We start from the raw sequence: 15,232 nt of genomic DNA on the forward strand, positions 1-15,232 counted from the left end.
TGCCCTGTAATGTAATGGTAATGTGCCTGATCGATATATTGGGTTTAGTCCCCCAGTGTCTTTTGAACAGATCCATTTCACGCCATTTTGGGTCTTTGATGTCCGTCCGTCTTGCTAGTTGTTGAGCACACTAGAAATCTCGAAGCGAATACATAACCGTTTTTATTAATATTTTGGACATGGTTATATTTTTTCTAAACATAAACGAAGATATGGTGAACCGGTCCACCCTGTCTGGTTCATACTCCAAAAAGTGTTGAAAATAATGCTGAAAAATAAATTTGATTTGATCCAAACTTTGCATGTAATTGCAATGTAATTTTTATCAAACATGTGTCAGGATGGGCATTATTGTTCCACTCCTTTTGTTACCACAAAAAATGTTAAATTTTTAAATAATTTTAATTTTATATACAGCCAGGTTAAATCAGATACAGGGGTATCTGATTTAATACAAAGTGATATTATTAGGCTGGGGAAAAAGAAATTCATTATTTTTTTCGGTAGATGGCTGTGGTAAAATCGGAGAAATGATCGAAGTTGAATGGCATGTTAGCAGTCGTAACATCGCCCAGGAGCTAAAAATCTACCATAAAACTGTTTTAAACCATTTACACAAAGCTGGATTTAAAAAGAAGCTCGATGTTTGGGCGCCACACCAATTAACAGAAATAGATCGAATTTCCATCTGCGAAGCCAAACGGCCAAACGGAATGAGATAGACCCATTTCTTGAACGGATGGTGACTGCAGAAGCTCGATGTTTGGGTGCCACACCAATTAACAAAAAAAAAAAAAAAATAGATCGAATTTCCATTTGCGAAGCCAAACGCCCAAACGGAATGAGATAGATCCATTTCTTGAACGGATGGTGACTGGAGATGAGCGGTGAAGCACCTCAAACGGTGGCCAAAGCAGGACTAACGGTCCACTGGAAGGGGCTTATTTATTATGAGTTGCTTTCATATGGCCCAACGATAAATTCTAATCTCTACTGTCAACAACTGGACCGTTTGAAGATAGCAATTGACCAGAACGGGCCAGAATTGGCCAACAGCAGAGGTGACGTGTTCCACCAGGACAACGCTAGGCCACACACATCTACAGTGACTTGGAAGCTTGGTTGGGAAGTTTTAATGCATCCTCCATACAGTCCGGACTTGGCACCAAGCGTTTATCATATTTTTCTTGCATTGCGAAATGCAAGAAAATAAAACTCGAGTACACACATTTTCTGGTCCCGAAGTTTTAAGACATATTTTTCATACAAATCTTTACTTAATATGCGAACTACGAACATTTTTATAACGAACTATTTATTCGGACCCCACATTTAGTTTTAATAAATTTTGATTTGGGTTTATCGAATCCTCACAAAAATTAATTTTGACTCTAACGCTGGCAACCTTTACAAAATAATGTAAGGTTCGTTAAAGAAAAAGATAAGCAATTGTCAAAAAGTACACAAAGTCCACCAATTCCTAACTCAATATATAATTTTTTTCTGTTAAGCTTGGGTTTTGCCTCACCGAACGAACTAATTTGCTTGGTCCTTACTAGTTCGCTATAACCATACTCTACTCTACAATTACTTCTATGAAATTTGAATATTGAATACATACTCGATAAATCAATTTCCATCGATTCAGAAAATGCATATTCCATTTAACTCTGAATTTCCCATTCACAAGACATCTTAAGGGAACCCCACCCATTCTCGATTTTAATTTTTCAAGATTTTCAATGGGCTGGTAAATCAATACCAATGCTTGTTAAGGTTTGCATCTTTGCACATATATATTTGAAGATTTAAAAAAGAAGAAAAAAAATTTACAAAAAAATTTTGTTATTGTTTTGTTGTTGTTTTTTGTAATTAAAGAAAAGTCCTTATTTTTGATGGCGGGCATGATAACTCCTCACTGGATCATCGGAATCCGAAAATTCCAACGGTGTTAGAAAGAGTACATGTCTGGCTCTCGTATGAACTAGGATTATTGACTTCGCTCTAAAATTAACAAAATGGCGGACCTTTGAAAAAATATTTTTGAAAAATCGCCGAATTTTGACCAAAAACCAAGTTAAAAAATAAGGAAGATCTTCACCGATTGGCTTTATCCTAGTTCATACGATAGCTATACACACACAGAGAAACGTGTAAAAATTTGAAATCGATTGGGTTATTAGTTTTTGAGTTATCGTGCCCGCCATTCGCAAAAGAGAAAAACGCGTTTAAAGTTTGAGAATCCCTTTAGCCGTCACTTGATGCTGACACAATAAATCGGTTATATCTTCAAGAGTTCTTGAGATTTTCACTTGAAATTTTGTAGAGACATTCTTGTATTAGTGTAGAATCGAATTAAATCAAAAAAATTTTTGACCCCGAGAATGGGGGGGGGGGTCCCCTTAAATGATGTGTAACATAGATATGTTGTGTATGATGTGCATGAGAGGTCAGTTGTTAACATATTGCCCTGGAATTTATTCTTAATTGTCCAAAGTAAGTAAATACAATGCATGTATGTATGTGCATACGTTGTTTTTGCAGCATCACAATTAATTAATAATTCCCATTTTGATGTTAAAATGCGATAAAGATTATTATCCTGCTCGCCTGCGGTATGTCTCTTTTGATGATGAAATGCGACAAATGCGTGATGTAATTGGCATTTCACTGCAACCTCAGTGAGGAAAGTTTAAATAATTTATTAGCACAAATTACGCTTTGCCACAAGACGACGACGACATCAACATAACAAGAAAAGAGGAAAAGCGAAATACTAACAGAGGAACGCGAACGGAGGAATGAAATTGAATTAAAACAAGCCAATACAAGATACGGGTATTGGTGTGTGTCCAGCCACACAAAAAGTCAATAGTTATTGACATCAGTGATTTGCTAATATTGGTTTCTATTCAAGCGCAACATTTAATTGTGAATCATAAAAAAATATTAATTAATTAATAATTTTTTATGAAATATAAAACTTAGAGTTATGGATTTAATATTAATTTGTCTCTCTCCTTGAAAATAATTCGAGTTTCGAAATATCGAGAGTATATTGTTTTACTAATTACTGAAGAAAATCCAGTTAATAAATAAACCAAACAAAAAATTTCAGACATGATTGTTGACATTTATGTTTTCCCTTTAAAGGCAGTTGCATTTAGATAGGGAGTATTACCAATATTCTATAGTTAATTTTATTTGAAAAAAAATCTCTTTATAAAAATTGCCTCTGTGTAAAATATTTTCCACAAAATGATCATTTGGAAATTTTATAAAAATAAACCGAATAAATTTTGTTTCATAGAAAAGTCGTAAAATTTGTTTTTGTTTTTTTTTTATGTGTGTGTGGGCAGTACTGATTGGGTGTGTGTGTGTTTGGACGTACACTCGACTGTTAATTGGCACTCTGATGCATTTGTCATGTGCATGCGAGTAACACTTGTATGTTGTTGTTCTTGTTGTTGTTGCTGTGTGATTTCTTGTGTTATTAAAAGTGCTAATTATGATTTTAGTTTAAATGACAAAATGTTTTTGACATTACTGCGTTGATTTGTACAGATTTTACAGTCAAAATATATTAAAGACGTCTTTTTTGCTCGTCGTAAAATTCAATATGCTGGTTTGCGAATAAACATTTCGAATAAGTTTTATGTAATGGTGTTGATATTCAATCTAAAAAGTTCGTGGGAATTAAAATTGAATATGCTAGAAATCGATATATGATTTTTTAACACGAAAATGATTCGCTATGGGACACGTGTTTTAGCGAACTGGAAAGACGCTGTGAGGAGTCGAAAATAGGGATAAGTAAATCGGTTTTCGAGTAATCGATTAATCGGGTTTTGTATAGAAAAACCAAAAAGTCGACGTTTGCTTTTTGAGGAAATCGCAAAGTTGACTTTTTATAAAGAAAATCGAAAGTCAATCTTTTTCGAATTTCTTTATAAATACTTGCTTTATTATTTCAAAGCCCAAATTGCCCAAATATTACACATTTCAAAACTTTATTTTATTTGTTGAAAATAATTCATATAAACAATTAATTTTGCATGGGTTTAACAAAATCGAAAGATAGAAAAGTCGATTTTTTAGACAAAGGCAAAAATCGAAAAGTCCAGAAATCTAATTTTTGGTCAGAGGCAAACATTGAAAGGTGTAGAAGTCGACTTCTACGTTCGACTACGTATCTCTAGTCGAAAATGATGCGTCAATATTACTATGGGTCATATAAACTTTAGAGAATTCCATTAACGGCACTAGAAAATGAAAATCCGCCAGCTTGTGGCTCCATATCCCGATTTGTAAAATAATCGATCTTGACGACATTGAACCTTATTTATGACAAAAATATGTTTGGGTTTGTTGGTAGGTGAAATACCAACATCGAATTTTTTTTGCAGAAAAAAAATGAGAGAAAATGCTGTTTATTCCCAAAATTCAGATATTTGTTTTGGAATTGAAAATGTTTAGTTTTATTAAATTTATATATAATTGTCCTATCCCCAAATTTCCACAGTCTGTTTTCAGGCCTTAACAATAAACATTGCTGTCTCTCAAAAAAAAAAAAAAAAAAAAAAAAACTATCCTCGGAGTATTCTACTTTTTAGAAATTACCCGTCTAGTTTATTTTTTTTTTAATTGAATCCTAAAACATTTTTCGATAAAACGAATTTTAGCTAAACAAATAGGCTTGACAATAGATCATTCGTTATACCGGGCGTTGAATGGATTGTTATAAAGAAGTGCGACTGTACTTTACAGTTTTTATAGAACGATCATTTAGTGTGGGAATTTCCTCTTATGCTTTATAAAGAACAATTCCTCTGACTGTAATAATATTTTTTAAATATATATCGACGCCTCCGAACCATAGTGAGAAAAGTGAGTTTTTCAGTAGAAGCTTTCAAAGTATGGAAGTTTCTGTAATCGTACGTGCCATGCTAAGTGCTTTTTCGCTTATAACTTTGGTTTGGATTGGCCGATGATTACCAAAATTTCAGTGAATTTAAATTAAGGACCGCAGTATCTAAAAACGTTAAGAACTTTAAAACATGCTAAGTCGACTTAGCATACTATGGTTCGGAGGCGTCGATATACATATTACTATTATTATCACAATACTCTCAGCACACAATATTTACATTCGAATTAGCGTAATTGCGTATTATGTAAGTGGTGTGGACAAGGTTCGTGTGTTTGTTGTTTATCAATACTACTCACCTGCTTTGGTTGAGATATAATTGAAAAAGATAATCCAAATTTAGGGCCGTAATTTTTATAGATTTTAATCCAAACCAATGGGTAGAGAGAAATCAAAATATATATAATCCAATGATGGTGGGGTTGTTGTTGTTTTTTTTTTTTTTTTTTTGTAGATGGGAAGTTGTCAGTTGACGTCGATTTTTGGATTTTTGTTTTCAAAATTTTGACTGCCAATTCGTAGGCGCTGGTCACACCGAACACAGGCACACACAGAGATTTGTTAACAAAAAATAAATTTTTAAACCAATTTTGCACTGATGATTCAAGGAAATGGTACACCAATTTTTCAAACTCAAAACTCCTCTAAAACGTTTACACCATAAATTTTAAACGGCACATTTTCACAAAAAAATGTTTTGTTTTGCAGATACTTTCTGTTGTTGTTTACTTTTCTGTGTTATTTTGGAATTTTTGCGTTTCTTTTAATTTGTAAATCAATTGTATTTGATTTGTATGGGGGGAAGTGTATAGTGTGGTGTTGTTATATCATATATCCATATGTTTGCACAGATTTGTAGATGGACAGGTTCACAAGTAGGTATGTATGTTGGTTGGTTGGTTGTGGTTATTATAAGGCACTTGAAGATTATTCTATTTAATTTGATTTTCGTTTTATTGTAATTGCTTATGTTTCATAATTTGTTTTATTGTTGTTGTTGTTGCTAACTAACTACAAAAAATATATTTTATTTGATATGACACAATTTGCTAATTAATTAGTTGACTTGTACGGCACACTTGCATTTGACTTTGCCTCGGCAATGAATTATTTATAAACAATAACAGCAGCAATTTCTCAATTCTAACTTTCAATGCAGCAATTGCTTAATTTCAGCTTTGCTGTTTACTTTCTATGGAAATAATTTGTTATTTTAATTTATTTATCATATTTCGATTTTTTGAATTTTTTCTTCTTTCCTTCGCTTTGTTGTTTTTGTTGCTTTGCAAAAAATTTTACCGAATTTCCGAATTGTATTTTCTTATGTTTAGCGCTATATTACAAATATGTAACTAATGCTTTTATGATCAACTTAATGTTGCGAACCGCCGCCGCCAACTACTACAAATTCGCCAAGTGTTTGAGAGCGAGAACATCGACGGCAGCACCACCAGCGGAGCAGCAGCAGCAGCACCACCACCACCACTACCACTTCATTTGGCAAACGGCGCGATCATATTTTGCGCTCACGTTGCCGTTTTTTGGTAAATATTTGTTGTTATTGTTGTCGTTGTTGTTGCTGCTGATGGTGTGCCGTACGAGTGGGTCTGCCTCAATAAGAAATATTTTACGAATTTCCTATTTGAAAGAAGAAACAACAAAACGTCGAACATATAGTTTTACATACTACATACATATGTACATTGATCGGTATGTATTTGTGTGTCCTATAACACAATTCGCGCGGGCATGTGTGCAAAACATAGATTTGTGATGTAGCGGCGCACACATCGATACATACCCTATATAAGATGATATGGGCGCAATTGTTTGTGTTTGTGGAAGTAGTAGTTTGCGTACCCATCCCCACATTCCCATGCCAAAGAGATAGATACTCCTCTAGTAAGAGCCACTTAAAGATTTGCGTTTGTTGGTTTGCATGTGCGTATGCGTGTGTATCTATGTAAGTGTGTACGAATGATTTTGCAAATAGAATACGGCGCTCACACGAAATCGACGACGAGGCAGGCACACTGCCAGCAAACTCGCTAGAAAATAAACACCACACCGATCAAAAGAAGACAACGCCAAAGTAATAATATTATTTATTATTGAAAAGAGCGAATCTCTCTCCCTCTCTCACTCAGACTCTCTTTTTATTTGGCTTTGCAAAAGATACCACTCGTATATACCAATTCGATATGTAGTCCAAACCTACTGCTCGTATGGGGGCTACGTGTTGATGTGTGAGAGAATGTAGAGAAGCTCGCAATTCTGACGTAGTGTCACAACGACACGACCCACCAACTGACAAAAGCTACGAAGCAAATTGCCAAAAAAAACCTTGATACCGATCACCGAAAAGTACAACAATACAATCAGTAAATATTCGTACACACCGTCAACTATGGGGCACACACACGCACGCTTCGACGCCGAGCGCACAGTCGTTTTTTGGCGAGCTTAATTTTTACGGAGAGCAAATGAAAAATTGGCGTTAATGATAACATCGGTTCGTTTACGACAGTCGACAAACAACGATAATAGTGCGGACGTCGTCGACAACAGAGACCACCACCATGTGGTTTGTTGGATGGATGGTTGGTTGGTCGGGTGGTTGGTTGGTGGTGTTGCCGCTGCTACGGCTAATGCTCATCGTGCTGTTTGTTGGTGTTCATGACGATAATGATGATGATGACAATGAGTGAAGACACCACCGTCTTCAAACGCTGCAGTATCCAACAAAAGTGAGCAAATTCAAAGAATACACAATGGCCAAATTCAAACCAATATTAGCAGCAAACAGTGCTCAGCAAATAACTGCACCACAACTGTCACTGTCACTGAGAAGAGAGTCCGAACAATCAGAGACTTTGCAAATTTGCGTTGCGTTGTGTGAACCAGAGGCGTCTGCCTCTCACAACATCTCCCATGTGCGATTTTCAAACATTTGAGCATAGTGTGGCTGGCATAGTTCGTTGGTATATATGTAGGTACGATTAGCAGAATACACTCACACACACATATTATGCATGCAGCATGCTGAGTTAGAATGCGTTAAGATGACGTTGCTTGCCAAAATGTCTAAAGCCAAGATCATGGCATGGTTTATGAGCCACTTTAAATATGGAATGGCAAAATTAGATATACGAAACGGTGAAACGGCACTTCCGCTTGCATGGAGGACGATCATTAGAATTCATGTGAATGTCCTTGAATTGTGTTGATAGTCTTCCGTATTACTTGAATATTCTATGCAGTTTTTTGTTTGTTTGTATTGTTTTTCATTAGAAGTTACAATTCTAATAATGACTTGGACATGTCATACCTAAATATATTTTATGCGTGGGCAATGAACTGAAGGAAGATTTTATGATTTAATAGATTGTGAAATATATACGTATGTGTCTCAAGTTATTAAAAGAGCTAAAAAAAAAAACAAGGGCATAGACACATAATGCATTGTGGAACGATAGCTTGTTATAGAGAGATGTTCGAAATTGTGAACGCCATGAAGTTTAAAATTTTCAGACTATCAAAGATCAGGGCTCAAAAGTACATATAATTCCACAGAAGTTTCTAGATTTTAAAATAGCCATGCAACGCTCTGAAATGGTTTAATATTTAACTCTGTACTCCGGCCAAGTTTTTTACTCACTTCACCTAAAAATGGTTCTGACTCTAATAAATATACATAAATAGATTGGCAACATATCACTATGCATTTTTTTAGCAAGGTTATGTATCATCTCTTAACTGATATTACGGTTAATATCCGATATACTTTTTACCGAACATTTTTTATAATAAAAAATAATTCCACATATCAACATGTGAGTCGTTTATTTTGAAAGTGGTTTAAGTCAATTTATTCTTATACAGTAAAAACTCGCTAATCCGGATAATTGAATCCGGATTACCGAGATTTGGATTATGAGTTTTATTAATTGGTTTAAATTTATATTAATTTGGTGATAATTTAATTATTTTTATGTTTTTATTAAAAATGAAAATTATTCATTTCAAAAATATGAACTTTGAATATATAATAGGTACCATTTTCAATTAAATTTGCAACGATTTTTTTATTAAAATAAAAAGTAACGTATCTTTACAATCCGGATTTTTGAGTCAAATAGGTCAATCAATCCGGATTATAGGATACGCAATGGGTTGTGAAATGCAGTCCGGATTACCGAATAATCCGGATTGTCGAGGTCCGGATTATCAAGTTTATACTGTATTACAATATTTAAATGTTTGGGTTTGATTTGATTCATATTGTTAAGGGTTATTGATTTTGTTTTTTGTTTCGTGCCCTTAAACATGATAGAATATATAACGTAATATGTTTTGTAAACTTTCTAAAAAATCAAGATTTGTATCATAACCTAAAGTGAACTTAAACCACTTTCGACATAAACAATTCATATTTACTACACAGTCTACAGGATTAACAACAGGTACTGCTTCTACTCGAATTTTGTAGAAGGTAGAAAAAGCCCAATAAAAGAAAGGAAGGATTTCAAGATTTTGTAAGATTGAATTGGAAAAAAATTAAATAAAACTTCTTTAGTATTTTTTATGATATTCTATGTCATTTTGGCAAGTAGTTGGAGTACACAAATACAAGTACAGTAGACCACGGATATAAGAACATCCAAAGAATTCGAGAATTCTTTTCCTAAATAAGATGTTCTAATATCCGTGGTCTACCGGTATAGTCGAACTTCTTTATTACGATGACATTATGTGTAGAGCTAAAAGTACTACATATTATGTATTCATTTATAAACGAGTGATCAGACGCATAATCACATACTTATATTATTCCCTATATAGGTTGGTGTTTTTTATTCCATACCCAACATATTGTAATTTTAAAACAATAAAACGAAATTTCTAGATAACAAAAAACATCTGGAATTTGGTGATAATTCTCAAGACATTCGCAGCAAATGAGATCATTCCAAGTGTACATACACAACACCGATGCATACACCCATACTTATGTATGTATGCTCATGTGTGGGTGAAAGGGTTTTCTATGAATTTTGAAAACAGGATAGTGGCTGACTGTTAGATGATGCCGCCGTCAGAACCATTCTGTCATCCCCGTCACTATTATCAGCTGTATTCAGTACAGTTCTCGCTTTTTAGTAACTCGTAAAATTTATTGGTGCCCAAAAAAATTTTATTTTTTTTTGTATTTGAAATTACACCCAACCAACTGAACTGAGCAAAAAAAAAACACTCGCACACACAAACAAACATAGAAGTGAAGGCGCGCGAAAATAAAAACACAAAACTTTAAAATGGGCGAAGCAAGCCCATAAAAAACCCAACTTTGTGCAATTTTATTTTTCGCTGTTGTCGTTTTTTTTCATTTTCGGATTTTATTTTGTTTTATTAATTCGTTCAAAATGTATTTTGTGTGCTCTTTTTTTATAATGTTGTTGGTGCTATTGTTGTTGTTGGCGTTTTAGTGTTTTGCAAATGTGGATGTTTGAAGGTCAGCTTTACGACCCATAAGCGCATACTTATTTTTTGGTGTTCATTTCGTTTGCTTCGGTTTTGTTTTTGTACGGTCTTTATTCGCTGTTGGTCTTGTTGTTATTGTAAATTTGCGACTTTTTTATTTTTGGCATTTTTCGTTTGTCGCGGCCGTAGTAGCGTCACAGTCAGTCATCATCGCTGCCAGTGTCGCAGTACCAGCGCCAACAACTGCTGTCGCCGTCGCTCTTGTCAAAATTAGTTATAACTTTGTTTTGCTATTTTGCACGATTGTTGTTTTCGGTTTTTTGTATTTCATTTTTTTTTTGGCAATGATGATCGCTTGAGCTATAGCTAGCTAGCTAGCTAATGATGTGAGTTTGGGGCTGGTGTTGGTGGCAGCGGTCAGCTATAATTATGACTTCATTTTACAAGTTTTCGATAGTCCACTTCGCATGTGTATGCGCTCGTTCGAACGGACGAAGCCGAACATATATTTCTGTCCAAACTTAAAGATTCGCAATTGCAATGTGAATCTGAGTCGGTGTGTATTCGATGGTTTAGGGCTAGCTAGTAGCTCTTGTTCTTTTTTACACACTTGTGCAAATTTAATTTGTCGTCGTTATTGTCGTCACTCACATACACTGCCTGCTGTTGCTGCTGCCGTTGTTGTTGTTGTTGTTGCTATTGCTGCTGTTCACTCCGCGTTTGCTGGCTGATGGCAATGATGATGATGTGATGTGGTTCCTATTGCTCGATAAAGGTTGCATACCTCCGCATCTCCTCCCACAGCCGAAAATAAAACACTTCCATGTTCGTTCTTTTTTTGCATTTTGAGTGTTTGAATACGATATTATTATTGTTGTTGTTGTTGGTAGGGTGTGCTGGTATTTGTAATTTTTTGTTGTTTGTGCACGATTTGTACAATAAATAAATCGTCGTTTGTAAGTAAAAAATATGAATTCCATTTTGCCCTCTCGTCAAAAAGTTCGTCGGATATGTCCCTATGCTTCCCCCCGCTGGTTATTAATTTTTTTTTAATATACCTACATACATATATAATAAAAACAATGACCAAAAATGCAAGGGAAATACAACGTTGTCGGTTTTTATATAATTTCTATATTTTTTGTTGTTGTGGATTCTTTCTCTTCTAATCATTATGTGTGCCATTGATCTAATAAGTAGGAGGTTAAACAAGGGAAACATTCAGTAAATGACACTTATTACGTCGGTGAGCAGTACAATTGGCATCCTTTGCATTGGTGTGTGTTTTAGTCTAAGAAATAGACTGCCCATTTCTAGAATATTTCGCAAAAAAAAGTGTTCAAATATTAACTGGATCTTGTCCACGATAACATAAAAGCGTAATAAAGGAGGGACCATATAGAGAGCAGCTTCGATATTTACTTAGTTACAAAATATGTAAAATGGATAATTTAACAAATTCAATTGTTATCAGTCCCATGTCCGTCCGTCTGTGCATGTTAAAATGTAGACCTCGGATATAAGAACATCTTATATAAGAAAAACACGGACATACGAAAATGTTTCGCCCATATAAGAAAACAGTTTATTGTACAAAATAAATTCATATAAGAAAACCCCGCTTATAAGAACAAATTTCTCGATTTCTTTTGCATGTATGAAGAATAAAGAACTATGTACAGTCGAAGCTCGGTATAGCGAATACTCAGTTTAACGAATCGGGGATATAACGTAACAGCAAAATGTTACACGGACTATCGCAATAAACAAAAAAAAAAAATATATGTAAGCATATTACAGTTATTATGTTAAATATTGTATTTTATGTTAGAAATTCATTGAAATGTGTATTAACATTTTTGTTTTTAAGTAAAATTGCACCTTAAGAAAACTTCGCGATATAACGAATGGACCTGACAATATATCATTCTTTCTACCGGGCGTTCACTGTATTGTCAGGCCCATTCAATAAATCGAACCATTTATTATATTGCGAAGTTCTTTTAAGTTGATATTAAAAAAAACGGAAAAGCTACTTCACATTTCACATTTATTTACCAAAACATAAATAAATAAAGATTTAATTGTCAAAAATAATAATGACATGTACACATATATTTCTATAAGATTTTTTGCACCATTCCACTATGGCCCAGAGATCCAATTTTTTTGGCCATAATTAGAGCAGTGGGTTTATGAGATAATGAATATCAGATATAAAGATTTCGACGGCGTTGATTACGCAATATGAACCGAAAACGGCGGTCAAATTTTTAAAAGTTAAATTATTCAAATTATTTTTGAAAACATTTTGTAGAGCTATGACCACTGATTACAAATGTGAAAAAAATTTTGAAAATCAATTAAAATGAATTCAAAATGGCGCATTTAATATAAGCCATAAATATTTCATATTTGCGGTATTTAAAATCAAAATAGCATGAAATCGTATTTTTTATGTATTACGGTCCCAAAATTCTGCACAGAGAACATATCAAGGCGTCGGTTGACACTTGTGTAACTCAATTTTTGGAATAAATTGTATTTGTAACTTTTAGATACGAAATTTGTATAGATTTTCTTTATGAAGTCGAAACCTAAGTTCAATAATGTCAATATAAGCTGTCGCCTAAGCCGATAATTGCATGAAGGTGGGATCGGGATTAGTCCGATAATTACTTTGTGACACATTTTCATTTTTGTCTGATAGCTTATGATGTGCCATTTTGAGTATGATGTTTTTTATTTTATCTCATAGATACATTTGTAGATCTTATTAAGGGGTAAAATATTGCCGAAGAGTGGAAATCAACACTTCGAGTTGTTCACGTGAAAATGGGTTTAAACTCAAACCTTAGCTAATAATTCAAAACCCAGCTAGGAGTTTTCTTCCACCATCACAGTGTTATGCACAACTTAAAATATATGAATATTCCATATAGTGGGGATCTTGAAAGTAGTCAAAAAGTAGACTTATAGCCTCTTGACGTTAAGCCAGCGATATATAATTCAAATTTATATATAAATTCATTCTCCATCCCCCAAAGACCACCCCACGAACCACATATAGCAGTATCCAATGTTGTATACCTATGTTTACGGGTGCGACCCAATTTGACTCATACAATGGTTTAAAAGTCAATAGCATATTATGGAATACACTGCCATTTCCAATTAGGCCTAGCCAATATTCAAGTAGCACATGGACTATGAAAGTAAAAAGTAAAAAATAGAGAAAAAGACGAGATCTTGACATTTGGTGGAGGGTTGGATGGTTGGATGCGTAAAAGAAGAAATTTTACAATGTGCAAAGTTTAGATTAAATCGGTAATTCCTCGAGAGTTATCGTGCGTAACCACAAATATTAAAAACTTTTATATTTCAGGTTTTTACAAATTATGTGATATAAATGAATTGTCGTACAAATATCCCTCAAATTTTGAAGGATATAAATTAAAATATCAAGTCTACCTAAATTAAGTGCCAAATAATATAAACGTATCGAAATTCAAGTATATTATAACATATGAACAGTTTGTTGCATATAATTTTTGCAACTATCTTTGTACATACATATATTTAAATAAATTTGCAATAACAATTGCTTTTGAAAATTCCAAGAAATTATGTAATTTTTGTACACAAACAGCAATAACAGAAAACATTCAAAATTATCAGAATAATATTAAAAATAGCGTGGTTATATTTTGTATTAATTGACACAATAAGGTCTCAAATAAGATGATCTACTGATTGTTAATTAAAGTCCCTGACTAAGTAAATATGTTTTACTTATTAAAATCGAAGTAGAATTTCTATGTATTTTTGTAATTCACTTTATACAATTTTTGGAATTTTGTTTTTGCGTAATTTAAGTGGTCTATAGTCACGAACATTATCCTTAGAGTATTTCATCACCATAACATATTTTTTCATATATAAATTTGTGTGTATGTATACACATAGATTTGCACTACATGACCTATTAATTGATAACTAAAAGTATCCCAGTAAATGAATGCCTTAATTATTTCATTTTTAATGGATTGATTATAAGATTCGTTTGCAATCTGAGATGGATTATCAGAAATTTTTAGCTTCGTTTGTGAGTTTGAAATTTTCCTTCTTTTTGAACTGAGATGATTTATTGCTTTGCATTTTTCTCAGTCTTATTCATGTAAACTAAAATGCACTATTGACACTCTCTATTGGCATGGCTCGGCATGGCATGCAGTTCACTTAAATGAGCATAGCTATTGGACTAACTGATAAATATAAATCCAGGCACTTTGAGAATTGCCTGTTCATTTTACGCAAACACTAATTTGTTATCAACACATTAATTGGGTTTGGAATTTTCATCCTTCTATACGAAATTTGTTAGATTACGTATGAATTTCACTTTCATTAACTTACATTCAGTTTGCAGATATTTATTTGATTTCAATTTGTTATCGAATTCGAAATTGCTGTTATCATTGTTTTTTGTAAACAATTCAATTGAATGATTTATTAGAGATATAGAAAAAACAACAAAAGTACACTGTGTTTCTCTCTGTCTCGTTCTCTTTCCTGTTCCCGCTTGGGGTAACCAGCCAATCACAACACTTAAGATATAATCCTTGAGATAGATATTCGTAGGTATGTATTTCACATTGACTGTCTGCAAAAATTAATGATGGATGAGGGCACAGTTGAGCAAGGTTCAAGCTTTCAAATCATTTACAACATGTAAGGTGTAATGTTTAATTTATTTTATATTTTTAGTTTCGTATTCAGTTTGTGTTGATCGATGGTTGCAAAAATGCATTTATTGCAAATGAG

General features: G+C 33.6%; 1 protein-coding gene across 2 annotated transcripts in view; it reads right to left on the reverse strand.

The window, feature by feature from the left end:
* LOC133324417 (sex determination protein fruitless) overlaps nt 1-5,348 on the reverse strand; it is a 53,955-nt gene extending 48,607 nt beyond the window's left edge. For both annotated transcript variants that reach the window (XM_061533258.1, XM_061533257.1), the window contains exon 1: nt 5,227-5,348. The gene's annotated coding sequence lies outside the window, so the exon portion shown is untranslated. The remainder of the gene's footprint in view (nt 1-5,226) is intronic.
* Nucleotides 5,349-15,232: the final 9,884 nt, after the last annotated feature.

This window comes from Musca vetustissima, unplaced genomic scaffold (assembly GCF_032173495.1).
Source record: "Musca vetustissima isolate MV318-11 ecotype Yass unplaced genomic scaffold, APGP_CSIRO_Mvet_v1 utg6130, whole genome shotgun sequence".
NCBI classification, from domain to species: domain Eukaryota; kingdom Metazoa; phylum Arthropoda; class Insecta; order Diptera; family Muscidae; genus Musca; species Musca vetustissima.